The 12,434-nt window shown below is 45.2% G+C and overlaps 1 protein-coding gene across 1 annotated transcript in view; it reads right to left on the bottom strand.

The window, feature by feature from the left end:
- Positions 1-12,434, bottom strand: part of HECTD3 (HECT domain E3 ubiquitin protein ligase 3) — a 249,983-nt gene that overhangs the window by 63,888 nt on the left and 173,661 nt on the right. The window lies entirely within an intron of this gene.

Here is a 12,434-nt window from a genome sequence, read left to right as displayed (position 1 = left end):
AGACATTGCCCACATAGCCTTGAAGGAAGCATTGCTGCGATCGTGGTCTGGGTTCCTAGCTAAATTAAAAACACCTGCCACAATCAGATCTCCCTTATCATTAGCAAATGAGTCTCGTAGGAGGTCCCTGAGTTATGTGACCTGTGCTTGATTAGATGCAAATAAGTTTTAGAGGGTGAGAGGTCAAGATCCTCGCTGGACTGTAAGTTTTAATTAGTGGTCATTAACAACCCCTTCCAGTTTCTGAACCTTAGTGCAGAACCCTGCCTTGCACAAAACAGCAACCCTGGCTGTTTTAGTTGATGTGTAGGACCAAAAGCAGGCAGGATATTTTGGGGGGAGGGGAGACATGCAGTAAGTATCCTCTCACAAGAGATGAGTTCCCTCAAGGAAAATTACATCAGTATCCTACAAGAGTAAATAACGCCAGACCTGTTGGCGATGGTTAGGTAAGTTTAAGCCCCAAACATTTAGACATAGTCATTCTGTATGATGGGTAGTTGTCAGTACAGGAAAGGGGGGCTGAGCCTATATGTCACCCAGAGAGTTTCAAGGAGGGACAATGTAACCCGGCTACATGTAAGAATCCTGGGTGGAGGTGGGGCCAGGTTGAGATGGGATGAATTGGCAGGGAAGTAAACGTTAAAGCAAAGTAGGATATTAGTGGGCCGCCTATAACAGGAGGGTGGAGAAGGGGATTCTCCTGGGGCAGGTGTTGACCTAAAAATGGAGAAAACAGATCTGAAACACAAACAAGAAAAGGCCAACAGGGCTTAGCTGCTCCATTCAAGTCCTTGAAGCACCTGCACGTAGGTGTGCTGGCCATACTGGGGATGTCACTCCCCTAGGGTTAAATCAAGGAGGAGGTTGTCCTGTGGTACTATTAGGTTTCAGTTCACCCCGGACCCTTGCAGCCAGTGAAGGTTGAAGTAGATATTGCTTGAAGGCGTCAGTGAGACAAGGGGGCATCCGAATCTCCCTGGAGCTGTAGGGCCACTGTTAATAAGCTGAAAGAGTGAGGTATGGAGGAGTGTGTATAACAAATGCTCAACACTCCCGTTTGATTAGCCTAAGCTGCTCGACTACACTATCACAAAAATAGAGCACTTCGGATTTTTGAAGAAAGCCCTGTAAACCAACTAGGGTTGCCTTGACTCTCCTCACGGTGTACTTCATTTTAGTGCGCCATATACAGAGCCAGTTTCCTACAAAGTTAAACCTTTACTTTTTAAAACAAGTAAAAATGCATTTTGGGTGCCCCTGTCATCCTCACTACATTGACTATCAACAAACCTAACATAGGGCGCACTGGTGGTAGAACGAGTCACTGGTGCTGTCTCCAGAGCTCTGGGTGTACTATAGGTCTGGGGGATGCCGGGGTTGCATATCAAAGGAGGCAAGGACTTTGAAGTCCCTGGTCTTGGTATGCAGATTCACTAGCCATCCGGTAGACACCTCCTGCCAGAGCAGGCATTGTTCCTGACCTCAGAGCAGGGTCTCACCTCCTAGGGGGTCAGAAGCATGTCTGTGGTGGCAGGCTCGACTGTACCATTCAGCCAGGACACTAGAGGTCTTGGGGGCCTCTGGGTAGGTTTCAGGGGTTACCTCTAAGGTACCCTCTGGGCGCATGTATTAATAAATACATCTATGGAATCGGTGTGGGTTTAAGAATATGAGGTGCTTGATACTAAACACCATAGGTTTCAGTGAAGCCATTATGTAGCTGGGAATCTCAGTCTGACCAGTGCCCAGTACATATTTCCCTGTTCACTTGAAATGTTTAGGAATTGACTTAGACATCACCAGAGCATATGTGCTCATGCAGATATGGCCACATATGTAGTATAATGCACCCTGCCTTTGGCTTGTAAGGGTGACTTACATACATTGCATGCAGCGTCTGCAGGCAAGGCACTCATTTACCTCTAGAAAGCGAAGGAAAAAAACATACACACTCCTGTTTAGACTTCAAACAATTAAGGGTGGGCTTAATGGGTCAGCATCACTCCAGGAATATCTTTAGAAGGTTTTGGTAACATCATACTTAAGATTACTCATTACTTGCCTCTGACTGTGACATTTGTTAATGAGATCAGTGAGGATGTGGTCAGTAGTTAGGAGCCAATATTGGCGTTTTCAGGTCATGGGGAAGAATAGGCAGAGTGGAGACGTCTTGGCAAGGAAGAGCGCAAGGTAAAATCCAGTGAAATCCAAAAGTGATAGCAAAATGACCAATACTACCATGGACTAAACTCCCCCACTGTCATATATTCCTGATGAATCACTACACACAGGAAACTGGAATTGGGCAAGATAGGAAGAACAAGAGTGCAGGTTCATCTGTGAAGCAAGTAGAGAATAATTCCTTCAATTTAACCAGAAAACATGAATAAGCAAGAATCTGAAAAGCCCCCAAGGAAGGAAATGGAGTCACTTATGAGGACACTGAGAGAACTACTACTGGGCTGGAGTCTCAGAAAAGCAAGAGAGCAGAGGCAGAGGTAACCACAGGAAACATACAGGGGAAAAACAGACTTTCGGCTACTGGAGAGATGCTGCGATGAAACCACTCAAACAGGACTTTCAAGCAATCAGGATTTATAAAGCCCTGCATATTACCGATGAGGGGCTCAAGGTGCTGGAGTTGCTAGCTGCTTCGCTGTGATTTGTGAATTCCTGGAGTGATGTGGCATTCCTGAGGTGCACACGAAGGTTGTTCCAGGCTCTGGCTGCCAGGTGAGAGAAAAGGTATGCTCTGCTATTGGATCGGCATATCCAGGGGGTGTCTGCCAGGAAAAGGGAGGCAGACTGCAGGTGTTTGGTCGGTTGATGTAAGGTCATTTATTTGTTGATGTATGCTGGTCCTTCGTTGTGCAGGACGTTGTATGCATGGCATCTCTTCTGGATTGGAAGCCAGAGTAGCTTCTTGAGGTATGGGCTGATGTGACTCCATCTGGGGAGATCAAGGATGAGTCTTGCCGCTGAGTTTTGTATTGTCTGTAGTCTCTTCAAAAGGCATGCAGTGATACTTACATAAGGAGTGTTCCCGTAGTCCAGCCTGCTGGTGAGAAGGGCTTGAGTGGCAGTGGTGTCATCTAGGAGCCTTCTGGAGAGCTTACGGAGCATATGTAGGGTGTGCAAAGAAGGCGGACGAGACTGCATTTACCCGTTTCTACATAGATAACTTGCTGTCCAAGAAGATGCCAGGGTGTGGCCATAGTCTGTCGGGGCAGGGGAAAGGTCGAGTTCAGCAGGCCACGCTGTGTGTTCCATAGCAAGGTTTTGTTCACAAAGTTGAGGGCTTCTGTCTTGTTTGTTTTGAGCTTGACAGTTGCTCTTGATCCAGTTGGTGATGTTCATCATACACCTTGGAAGTTGGTTCTGGTGGTGGAGGTGTCTTCTGACAGTGAGACAATGAACTCGGTGTCGTCAGCAAATGAGATAATGTGGAGTCCATGTGATCTGACAGTGTTGGCCAGGGGTCATGTACGTTTTGAAGAGGGTAAGGCTGAGGGATGATCCTTGCGGTTCGCCACAGATGATCTCCTTGGGTTCCGAGGTGAATGGTGGGAGACAGATTTTCTGGGTTCTTCTGGTGAAGTATGAGATGAATTATTTGAGGGTGTCTTTCTGGATTCCGATTTGGTGCAGTCTGTTGAACAAGATATGGTGGGAGGCAGTGGTGAAGGCTGCTGACAGGTCCAGGATGATGAGGGTTGCTGTTTCACCACAGTCTAGGGGGGCCCTAATGTCATTGGTGCCTGCGATCAGGGCTGTCTCAGTGCTTTGGATGGCTAGGAATCTGGATTGAGAGGTGTCCAGAAGTGTGTAGTGTTCCAAGTGTTTGTTGAGTTGCTAGTTGATTGCCTTTTTGCCAACCTTCACCGGAAAGAGGAGTAGTGAGATGGGACGGTAGTTTTCAGATCTGCTGGATCAATAGATGGTTTCTTCAGGAGGGGTCTCCCTGCATAACAATTGTCTAGGCCCTAGGACTAAAGAGCTCCAAAAGGTTCTTCTAGGATTTGAGTAAATGCTCATCACTGGCATCTTCTGTGATCTGCTGACCACAATCTGTATCTCAGAATGGCCACTTCCACCATCCACCTAGGAAGGCTGGTAACTTTCAAACCATTACATTGGGTCACAGGAAAAGCAGAGGTGCAATATAAAGTGCTGCATAAAACAAGAAAATATTACTACTTTCCAGACCTCCGACGGTGGACTTCCTGGGTCACTTGCAGCTTCTCAAGGCCTCTAGTATCTGCTTTTGCCTTTTACTAGGACACCTCACTAAGATAAAGCATATTAGTGTGCAGAACACTACTGACTCCAATGATACAGGTTGGGATCAACAAGACATGAGTCTTGCCTGAGTTACTTGCTATGGGGTGTTTCTCATTTCTGTAGCTCAATCCTTGGAGAGCTGAGCAAAAGCACTACACTGTAATCCTTAGGAATGTTCTGGCCCATCATCTCGCATTGGCCTGAGATAACCTTTGGGGACACCAGGCTTGTTGCCATGGGCTAAGGAACAGCCAAGGAGGGACTCTTAGTCCTAGAGAGCACTCTGTTTTGGACCGGAGAGAAGGGGCTCTTATCTCCTGCTGCCGGGCGTAAAGCACTCCTTAGAAGAGTCCCATGGTGCAGGTCTGTCCTGCGCCTGTCAGTGCCAGAAGGAGCCATGGCAAGGCCACCCCCCCCTTGGCTCCAGGATTGGACACTGCAGATCGTGGCACCTAACAGGAGTGATTTCTACCGTCTTTTAAGTGCTGCTGTGATTCCATCCTGTTCAGACGCCAGATTCTCTTACCACCCTCCATTCCCTTTTCTGCCTCCTGATCGTTTTAGGGGTAAAAGTGGACCTTTGTACCTCAACAAATTCTATGTCTGCCCCGCTTTACTGATCTGACGTGTGCCAGTTGGGGACGCAATTGGCACCAGAGGAGAGAGACTGTGCCTTTGCAGCCCATGTGACAAGTGAAGTTTGATAAAACGGGAGGGGCTCGCTGTTGGTGGAGCTTGATTGTCTTGCCTTGGTGAAGTCTCATGGACCTGTAGCCTTTGCAGGGCCCACTGTATCAAGAATACTTTTCTCTGGGGATAAGTGGGGTCGGGCTGATCACATCCGTTAGTGCCCCCAGGAAACAAGTGGAGGTCTCCAGTGTGAGGGCCACGGTCGCTGAGAGGGTTGAAGCGCCCTATGCTAGCATTATAGTACCCTGGCACTGGTTGCTGACATTACAAGCTCTTTGGCTATGAACACAACGGGCTTTACACCATCAAGGAGTCAACTGCCCAGAGGGAGGGTCTTCTTGTCTGTTAGAGTTTTGCTCTGGTGCATCATGTTGTGCTTCCCTTTTTGTTTCTTTTGCAGGGGGCTTTGTTGATGTGTGATGTGATATTATGAAACTGCTGTGTCACTGGGTTGTGTCTTATCATGACCCTACTGGGCTTGCCCTATTTATATAAGACACAATTGTTTCTGTATTTGTTATTAACACCATTAGGGGCCCCATACAAGGAAAGAACTGGAAATGGGAAAAAGTAAAGGCAATGAAAAACATTCAGGCAAACCTATGAACAAATAAGCCCCTGGCTCCTCCCGAGGTAACTGTACTATGAGAGAGGTAGACGATCTCTAAGTTGCACAAATCCTACACCCAGATGCCCCTAAAGAATCAGGCACAAAATCTAAAAAGACCAAAGTAGCCCCAGTATTCAACAAAAAGGGATCTAAAAGCAAAACCGTGACCACCAGTGAACATATAGCCTCTCTTGTCCAGTAAGCAGTTCTTGACAACATCCCTGGTGTAACCACCCAAGCCAGAGCCCAAATGAAATCCCATATCACCTAGAACCTACTATACTCTGCCCAAAAAGGTTCTCATCTTTGTTTTTAAGCGACCAACCCATTGCTGAGTGTAGTACGTGGCCCGTTACAATGTACAACTTGCAGAGCCTGATGAGACTAGAATGTAAATAAAAGATCTTTGGGATATTATTTCCATTATGAGGGTAGAAATCACAGATTTAATATCAATGGTCCATTTATTAACGGAATCCTATCCATCTGGGCTAACAAAGGCAGGACATGAGTTGAGACATGGTCATTTACCTGTTGGGGATCCCGTCAAATAGGCCATCCCATCCAAAGAGAAGCACCCTGATTTACTCACTCCCAGTTAGGGGTCAAAGTTTGGATTTCCCAGTACACCTTCCAGCACATAGCAAAGAGGCACCTCCACCAGTAGAAGGAGGTCAGCATACTGCCTATATGTTCTTCATAGAAAAGATTTACTACCTAGCATGGAACGTCCTTGTTATCGTCCTGGATCTTTTGCAGATAGGAAACCTTCATTTACTGCACCATGCCTGCAAGATCACACAGAGGAAGGCCCAAACTCTGTTACCTACTCCCACATTATGACAAGTGTAACCCGGCTTCAGGTCCAAACTAGGGAAGACGAGGCCTCTTTGACCAACAATGTCACACATTGGATAAGAGGTGTTTGGACTTGCTATAGTGTTATCCATTCAGATATAGTTAGGGCTATATGACTTCCATCTACAGGTAATAACCTATATTGTATCAAGCTGCAATTTAAGCATCTGCCCATGGTAAATTGTTTGTTATTGCTAGAAGCATATACTTTCCCCCCAGCTAAATCAACGATACATGTGCCACATGGGCAAGGGGCAGCTCGACCCCAGTCCCCGTCTTCCATATCCTCAGTTGACTGACTATAGCCAACAAGGAACCCTGTTCCAACTAGATTCGCAATGCTTAAACCACCTATGCAGGACCCTTCCTGAGACTCTAGCTGTATTGGTTTAACACATTATTGAATCATATTAACCAAGCTCAAAGTCCTATGCTTAAGTAATGCCCTCCACCCAGGCTGTAGTGCATTCACCTACAAGGGAGATAGTAATATAACCTCAGAGAACGCTGGCCATATCCTTGAACAAACAGAGTAACTTATCACTAATTTTTTGGAATATCGCAGGGCTTAAGCGCAAAAAGGCACAAGAAGACGGACAGGATTATATTAATACTGGAGACATCATCATGTTCCAAGAAATCTGGGAAGTAGAGCCTTCACACAAGCAAGACTAGAAAACATTTTTTGTTCTAGCCCAAAGGCTGGTAGCCCTTCAAGAGGACTCGCCATACGGTTCAGTACTTCCTTGGGTTGTCTTGTGAGACACTTTATTATAGATTGCCCTGATCTACTGGGGTTAGAGGTCTCATTCTGGAGAGGGAATAACTGATTTTGTACATTTATGCCAGAAATACCCCCAAAGTAATCTGAGTCCCCAGTACTAATCCCATTGAGAGACAGTATTATCGAAATTGCCAAAGAGGCCACTGTTACAGGGGGTGGTGATTTCAACCTAAGTTTTGAGCCCTCTGTTTCCCTTAAAGGACATTACCGGGGAAGAAGATCAATCCTGGGGCATTCCGCAACCTCTAGGTCCTTGAATACCATCCCTGACCAAGGTGGCCTTGCAAATGATAGAACTCTGTTTAAGCTGCCATGTGAGGGCCTGTACAGTTGAACAACCTCTGATCTAGTGAGTCGTCCTACCTTATGAAAGAATACTTTCCAGAGTAATATGGACTATATACTCGTAGACTCTTGGGATAATCTTATAGACGTAGAAGTCCTCCAAAGGTTCGAGAGTAATCATTTCCCTTTGCACCTTACTCTCAGGAACAATTCAGACAATCAAGATCCGCACTTGAGATTCCCCTTTGGGGACCTATCCGTTACTAACAATCGGAAGAACAACAGGTGGGAAAATGTTGCCAACGAAGGGGCTAATACTGACCATTTAGACCGTTGTTTGGATCCAATTTTGTGTGTTTTTCAGACTGATTCCACACCTCACATCGTTATGGGACTACCATGCTAAATGTTTTGAGGTATTACAAAACTCCTTCTTCACTAAGTCTTCTATTACTAGGAGTAGGTCTTTGTCTACTAATCTCATGTGGTACAATAAGGCTTGTAGGATAGCAAAGAGTTCCCTTATTAAAGCTATTAAAATAGGCTCTCCATGTGAGATCCAGACAGCTAGAGCCAACTCTATAAGGCCAGAACATCATGGGACAAGGCTGTTTGGGAGGATATCCTGACCGGTGTTCAATCTGGAAATCATGTAGCCTTTTGGCACATAATTGGCTATGGCGCAAAAGCAAAGATGATGCGACCCGAGAATAATATTCTCCCCCAGGATTGGATCAGCCACTTTCAAACTCTTTATAGTAAAGACACCGCTGGTTCCCTCACTGCTACAACATTGGTATTTGAAAAGGTCAGACACAATCTCCCAGTGACAACCTCTCTTTCTGAGAAGGAACAAGTCAATGACATAGGATGTTTTTTCTCCCTGTTGGAAACTAACACGCTATGAGCTTGCATAAAGCGGGCAGGGCTGCTGGGCCGGATAAGATCCCTGTGGATCTTTATAAATCATAGCCCACTGTTTGGGCTCACTATCTAAATCCCATTGCCAATGCTACTATGGCAGGTGCACAAATCCCCGCTACCTGGAAAGGAACAGAGATCGTTATTGTATTCAAGAAGGTTGCTTAAATCCGACCCTGCAAACTACCAACCAATAAGCCTAAATGCTGCAGCCTAAACATTTTTCTGTAAGCAAATCTTAGGCCACCTCTAACTGTGGATCAAAGACAACAAAACCCTCTCCCAGTTTTAAGCAGGGTTCCAATCGAAGACAACCACAGTGGATCAAGTCTTTAGATTTCAACTTATGAGATGGAAAGTGGTTGATATCAACATGGGTAGCCTCTTTGTGCCATTTGTTGGCCCAAAGACAGCATTTGAAAAGTTCACCAGAAAAATGCTCTGGTGTATCCTAAGCAAACTAGGACTACCACCTCTGCTTCTGGATATTATAGTGCGTCTGCATTATGACAACTATGCCCAAATGAGATGGGTAGCTAATGGAGAAATAACTCACCAAATTAAAACAAACGCCAAGGGGGTACAGCAAGGGTGAGTCCTGGCCCAAACACTATTCCTTTTTTTAAATAAGTGCTTGTGTAGACTTCCTCTTGGAATGTGAAAATGACTTCCCAGTTTTGGGTGGCCTGAAAACACAAGTCTTATTATTTGCAGACAATACTCTACTAGTGTCCAAAACACCAACATGATTAGAAATCCTACAAGCTAGGTTTAAACTGTGTTGAACTATTCATGGCCTAGATATTAATATTAGCAAACCAAAGTTCATGGCCATTCACCGCACAGTCAGTTTAGAGGGGTTATAAGGTTGGAGCACGAGGACCTCGAAAGAGTTTCAGCCTTCGACTGCCTGGGGATCCGCTTATTTAGCTGCAATACTTGGGCTAGCCAGATCGTAAATAGCATGCTTGTATTAAATCATAGGGTGACTGCAATTATGAGACTTGCTAGGAACACCACCTTTCATCCTGTTGCCCCTCTCTTAGAAGTCTGGAAGGCTTCCGTGATATATGGGGCTGGGTTATGGGGCCACAGTAGAACTGAACCACTGGAGGTCGCAGAAAACAAGTTCTTGAGGGCAGTACTTAAACTTCCTTAAAGTACCCGATTCGTTTTTAATAAAGACCTGGGCATGCAATCCATTACCCCGAAAGGAAGACTCCGACCAATTATGTACTGGTTAAGAATCTGGTCAACCACTGAGCTGGAACCCTACATGTTATGCCTTACTAATAATTTGAATAACCAGGAGGTGAGTAGAGAGGCAACCATGGCTAAAATACAGAAGGGAAGCATTAGCTTCCTTGGGCTTGACTGAGTTTTGAACTAATCCAGCCTCAATTACCTCTTCTTCTATCAGAACTGTGAAGTCTCTCTTTTGAAATCGCGAGGAGAGGAAATTGGTTCATCAAGCAAACCTAGGCTTATTGACTAATAGTTTTCAAGGTTAAAGCCACTCTCTTCATTTGAGTCATATTTAAATTATATTGACCCACCCTTTAAAAAGCCCCTTTTTCATAAGATTTAGGCTAGGTTGCCTTCCACTGGCAGCTCTTACTGGCTAGTGGTAAGGCCCAACTGAAGGCAATACAATTGTCCAGTGTGCAACACTGCCTGAAGTATTCAAGAAAGCACAAACATTAGATTGTGCCTCTATGTCGCACCCTGGGAACTTGCCGGCACTGAGTTGCATTAAGGATTTGTAGGTCAAATACCACATCCTTTATAGTATTTTCTATAGCTAAATATCTTGAGTGTATCTGGCCTATTCGATCTAAGATGTTATACTCTCTTCCGTTGAGTTATTATGATCTAGGCATTTACACCAACTGAGCTCTACTGGCAAAGTCTGCTCCAGACTTATCACTAGTATCACTAAGCTGGAGGGAATAACCGAGGAGAAGTGCCCTATTTGCCACAGCAATTACATTCAGTGAGTGCTCAAACAAACGTAATATTGTATTTTATTAACACCACAAACACAAGACTGTTTTATGTCATCCATTTTCAGTATATTATATATGGAGGATGCTTTTAGTCTTAACCTCACTATATAAACGTCAGTTGAACTCCCTACAGTATTAATGCTCTAGAGCTCTTGAGCACTAAGAAACTTACTAGGATAATTCCACTGAGTTTGTATGATTGCACTTACTAAAGCACTTTAATATGTTTTATACACATTTTTGTAATATGTATTTAACATTTTTTAAATTACCAACTGATATGTTGCTCAGTTGAATCTTTTGTCTTCTTGTAAATTGATTGTATAGCTTTTAAGGACTCTGACTTGAAATAAAGTGCCTAAACGGAACAAAACTTTTGAATCCCAAGACTTCTAAGCTTGAAGAAAAGGTCTCTTTTGGCAAGTACTTACCCCCACTTCTTGCCTTTTATCTGATCTGATTTCAACTAAAAGTGCACTGGGTTCCTGCTAACCAGGTCCCCAAAACCAGATCTCTTTACCTAAACTGTACAATTGTTTTCCCAACTGGCAAATGCTTTAGTATCCTCTGTAAGTCCCTAGTAAATGGTACCCCTAGTACTCCAAGGGCTGCAGCATGTATTACACCAACCTTAGGGACCCCTCACGTAGCACACGCAGACTGCCATTGCAGGCTGCATGCCTTGGTGCAGCTAAAAGTGAAAACACAACATGGCACACAGCCTGTGTGCCATGTCCTCTAACACCATGAAATATATGTAAGTCACCCCTACAGCAGGCCTTACAGCCCTGAAGCAGGGTGCAATATATTACATGTGAGGACGTAGCTGCAAGAGCCCCTGCTATGTCTTTGTGGATCCTTAGACATAACAAGTGAACAGGGAAGCAATTTTAAGTACATATGTTGGACACTGGTCAATACGAGTTCCCCAGCTTCATGATGGCTTCACTGAAAATAGGGATGTTTGTTAGCACACATTTCGTATTATTAAACTCTCACTGATGCCAGTGATGGATTTATTAACACATGCAACCGGACGGCACCTTTGAGATGCCCTCTGAAAAAATCTACTTTTTACCTGTGTGCTGGCTGACTAGTTCTAACTAGCCTGCCACCACCAGACAGGTTTCTGACCCCCCAAGAGTGAGCGCCTATGTTCTCAGACAGACAGGAATAGGACCTGTTCTGGTGGGGGTGTTAGCACACCCCTCTGAACAGGATTACCTGCAAATCTGTATTGCAATGAAGGGGACCTTCAAAGAAGCTGACTGCTCTTGGTATACAGGTCTGGATTCCCCCTAAGGAGAGGATGGCAACCCCCCCAACCCAGGGTCTATTTGGAACCTGGAAAGGTGGGTAAATTAAAAGTCAGAGAAGTGTGCCCACCTCTGAGGTCAGTCCCAACCCTAACAGCAGCTGCCTGATGTGGACACAAATTTAGAAAGTATGACATCTTGGATTTCGCAGAACTAGGAACTCTGGGACAGAGTTATTCTCACTTCCCAAAGGAGCGGTCATATACGGGGCGTAGTGACCACAGGGGTATGTAGTCCATTAGCTACTGCCCTACAGTCCCCTAAACATCCCTAAATCCAGTATTTAGGGGAGCCCCTGGCACCAAGAAATCAGATTCCACTGACCTATGAAGAAAGACTCAAGATTTGTGAAAGCGAAGACTGAGGAAGGAGCTACTGACTTGCCACCAGCCATGCCGGTCTGTCTGCTGCTCCCACTGAACTGCACTAAAGTCATCTGGTCCTACACGCTGTTGTGCCTTCAAAAGCGTGGGAGGACTGCTTACCTTAAAAAAAACAAAAATAAAAAAAGAAAAACAGGAACACCCGTGGAGCAGTGGAGCTGCTTCCCTGCATCCTGCAAGCACCACTGCACCTGTGCTGCCTAGCCTGAGCTGAAGTGGTCCAAAGGTGCCAACGTGGTCCCCTGGCCCTCCAGAGACAAGGCCCACCTAGAACTTGCCCACTGTGGACTCACCAAT

The sequence above is a fragment of the Pleurodeles waltl genome, chromosome 4_2 (genome assembly GCF_031143425.1).
Source record: "Pleurodeles waltl isolate 20211129_DDA chromosome 4_2, aPleWal1.hap1.20221129, whole genome shotgun sequence".
Classification (NCBI taxonomy): domain Eukaryota; kingdom Metazoa; phylum Chordata; class Amphibia; order Caudata; family Salamandridae; genus Pleurodeles; species Pleurodeles waltl.
This window is presented reverse-complemented; position numbering and strand designations above follow the sequence as displayed.